Genomic DNA, 3,564 nt, shown 5'->3' with positions numbered 1-3,564 from the left:
CCAGCCCTTCAGAAGCACTTCTGGAGTGGGTCTTAAACCTCCAATCAAACAAGAGAAGTCAGAGTTTCGTTATGGCTAGACAGTAGGGAGGGAGGGAGGGGAGGGAGAGAGAGAGGGAGGGGGAGGGAAGGGGGGAGGAGTGAAGCTGGCACAAGTTTAAAATCCCCATCCAAAAGAAGTAAGGGCTCCTCTGTGTCCAATCCATGTAGTGAGCGATCAGAAGAACACCCCACAGCTGCTCATGCCCTTGAAGAAAGAGTCCGAGTGGCAGTGGGAAACTTATAGCCCATGAATTCCGTGTAAGCCCTTGGTAAACTTTATGATCAATACCCCAAACTTCCTATATCTTTGTTAGTGTCTTTAAAAAGGAAGTATGGCCTAGGGGATCCATCTTGTGAGTTCTGAACTTTGTTCTAAGGAAGAGAGGAAGGTGGGATGCTGTTCCCTGACGTATCCTGTTGCAATTCCTAACAGCCCCATACTTTTCTGCCCTTAAAAGGCAAAGCTAGGCTACGATCACTGCTCCAATAACGTAGCAGTTAAGGATACTGAAATGGTCTATCCCAAGGTTGAGAGAACAGGACCAAGAAAAGAAAGTCTAAGAATAATTGGAGTGCTTCGGGGTAGTCGTCATTGAGAAGTGGGAGGCTACCAAGAAGCGAGAAGAGAAACTACTAAATAAAAGCTAAACCTAATTATTAAGTTTTATGCCCTATTAAAAAGGGAAAGTGATGTGCTCATGAAGCCACGCAGAGTGGGAGGGCAAGCTGGGGCTTTTCCCAGACTGAACACTGTAAACAGCTTAGGCACCGCTTTGGGTGTTTGATTATTCATATTGATCATTATTGTTTAAGAAATAAGTTTCTAATGGACTTGTTATCGAACACATCTTATTACCGTTAGCCTGTGAACACACATACACTAAGGAGCTGGCGCTCCACCTGCCCAGGTGGCTACGATTCTGCAGGGAGTGAGATGTGAGAGAGCCCTCTCAGTGAGAGAAGTGGGTGGCCGCCTCTGGCCTTGACCCTGCACCCCAATTATCCACCGAGTGTGGCCTGGCCGCTGCGTTCTTCCCCCACCTCACCTCCCATACAGTTCCTCAGAAGTGAGGTCCAACTTGAAAACTTTCCCCCCTACGCAACCTGTTGGAAAGCTCGGCGCCTGGAAGGTTCTGGAGAGGCAGGATGGTGCCCCACACTTACTAGGCAATCTATCAGAGGCAAAGTGGGGCAGCAAGTGTTCAGTAGCCTCCCTCCCATCCTCTAGGGCCCCGCTGACCCGAGGGGGAGGGCGAGGCCAGCATCCGGCTGCCAGAGAAGGGTCTGCGGGCAGCGCAGGGTTCTGGCGGTCTCGTCTGTGTTGAGGACTGCATCGCTACGGTTGCTAGGACACCACCAATCACCGCGCGGCTTGGGAGCTCGCCCAGCTCACCACCTCACCCTGCGGAGGGAGTGGCCCGGAGCCGGGGGCCACAGCATGAGGTGCTGGAAGGCGGTGTTGCTGGAGGACAAGGGACGACCTGGGGCAATGGAAAGGGCCCAAGGCTCATCGTCTGCGCCTGGCCGAGGGAAAGTTAACAGTGGCGCATATTATGAATTTGGTCAACCGGCCTGGATGCGCGCACATGTGCAGAAAGGAGCGAATGACTGAAAGGAGGCGCGTAGACCGCAGGAAACTGGATAGGCGGAAGGAAGTCTGTTCGCACTTTTCTTCATTCAGAACTCCCAACCCTACGTATTTTGTTTAATTTTCGCCTCCGTGCTATAAAGAGATACTTTATTGCACAGTTGAGGGGAAGAAAGGTGCAATTGGAACAGTTAGTTACGGACGTTCTGCTCATGGGGGGCGGGGCGGCGTGGAGCCGAGACAGGAGAGGCAATCTGCTGAAATTCTGCAAATTTGCGACATTGCAACTCTGGAGGCAAGGACTGCAATTATTAAAAACAAACAAACCCAAAAAAACACATGTCTATAGATAACTAATATCCATGTGGGTATTTTTTTCTCATTCAGTTTTATTTAACTCTTATTTCAGTCTTGTCTTACAAATACACAAAGTACTCAAAATATATCCCTACGGTTTTTCAGGCACTAGCTCAGAAAATTCCGTTTATAGAAAGTACCTTTAAATTTGCTAATTAAAGATTCTTTGGTGTTTGGGGTATTAAATTGTGTTTTATATTTTAAACTGAAGAAGTGATCAGGTCATTTTCGGTTTAAATATTTATTTATGGAGGACGGGTGCATGTGGAGGCCAGAGGACAACTTATGACAACTCTCCTTCCACTGTGTGGGTCCCCAGGGACTGAACTCACATTGTCAGACTTGACAGTATGCACTTTTACCTGCTGAGCCATCTCACCAGCACCGTTTGTTGGTTTTTGAGTCAAGATCTAATAGAATATAATTAACATTAAAACTAATTCTGTCTCCTACAGAGAAGTCTACTGTATCCACAGGGGCTCATTTCTCTTCCTTCTTTTAATGCCTTTGTAATTTGAAGAATACTGAATGCTTTGATTCCTGATCACTAATCATACTGCAGTTATTAGACTGAATACCTTTGACTCTACAAATAACAGTTGCTTCTTATACCACCCAAAACAAAACAAAACCAAAGAACTTATGCCAGCCATGCCCACATTTACCAATGCCACAATAATCCCGCTGTCCACACCCTGGCAAACCAATATTTCTGGGTCATGGGGATGACCCGGAACACACAGCCAAGTATACTGCCTTGGGTGGTCTCACCAGACACTCCCATGGCACCTCCACTGTATGCCCTCTCCCTTCCCTGGGAAACTTGCCACAGATATGCAAATCAATGCAGATAACTGCTTCTGCCTGTTAGGTTTATAAGGCTAGAAACACACATTCTTGTGAAAATATTAGACGTCACTTGAATTGCAGAGGAATGGGTGCAAAAGTTCAAGGTCATTTTGAAGTACTGCATTGCTGACCAGTTCAGCTGACCACAGGATGGATTACATCACGTTTGCTTGCTGAGTGATCTGGAACAGGATATACCTTCAGCAGTGACACACTATTGCTCTGTACTTTGACACACTTGTTTTGAGCTTACTCTTACAAATAACTGGTAGCCTGCTTTCAACAGGTAGTTGACCTTTATCATAATATTCTCATCCTTAAGTAACACAATATCTAGCCTGCTGAGTTAACCATGGGAGGTCCAGATTGCACTTTTCAGATCATTCTTTTAACTTACTGCCCCAAATCCCAATCTTCTGAAAGAGACTAACCTGCCTCTAAGCAAAGATGCCTTTATTCAGGTCACCCCTTGATCTGGATGAGCACAGCTTGGGAAAGACCGTACCTTAGGTACTTCAGGGAAGTCTTCCCATGGAAGTCCAACCCCCATAACAGTGTTCCACCTGTCCAGACTCAGAACATGACTTGTCAGTATCACTCTCTTGGCAACGCCCACTGCCTTGTGACAACACTTCCACTGTTATTTGACCCTTGAGCTATTTACTTTTCAGGTTGAATGGCTTGCCTTTTCTTTATAGAAATCTATCCCTGACACTGCTTAGGCTCATT

At 46.6% G+C, this 3,564-nt stretch overlaps 1 protein-coding gene across 1 annotated transcript in view; it reads right to left on the bottom strand.

The window, feature by feature from the left end:
* LOC103750006 (von Willebrand factor A domain-containing protein 3B-like) overlaps positions 1 to 1,342 on the bottom strand; it is a 20,539-nt gene extending 19,197 nt beyond the window's left edge. Inside the window, exon 1 of the mRNA XM_008852937.2 lies at positions 1,206 to 1,342. The gene's annotated coding sequence lies outside the window, so the exon portion shown is untranslated. The remainder of the gene's footprint in view (positions 1 to 1,205) is intronic.
* Between the last annotated feature and the right edge of the window lie 2,222 nt (positions 1,343 to 3,564).

The sequence above is a fragment of the Nannospalax galili genome, unplaced genomic scaffold (genome assembly GCF_000622305.1).
Source record: "Nannospalax galili isolate Female #2095 unplaced genomic scaffold, S.galili_v1.0 scaffold5487, whole genome shotgun sequence".
NCBI classification, from domain to species: domain Eukaryota; kingdom Metazoa; phylum Chordata; class Mammalia; order Rodentia; family Spalacidae; genus Nannospalax; species Nannospalax galili.
This window is presented reverse-complemented; position numbering and strand designations above follow the sequence as displayed.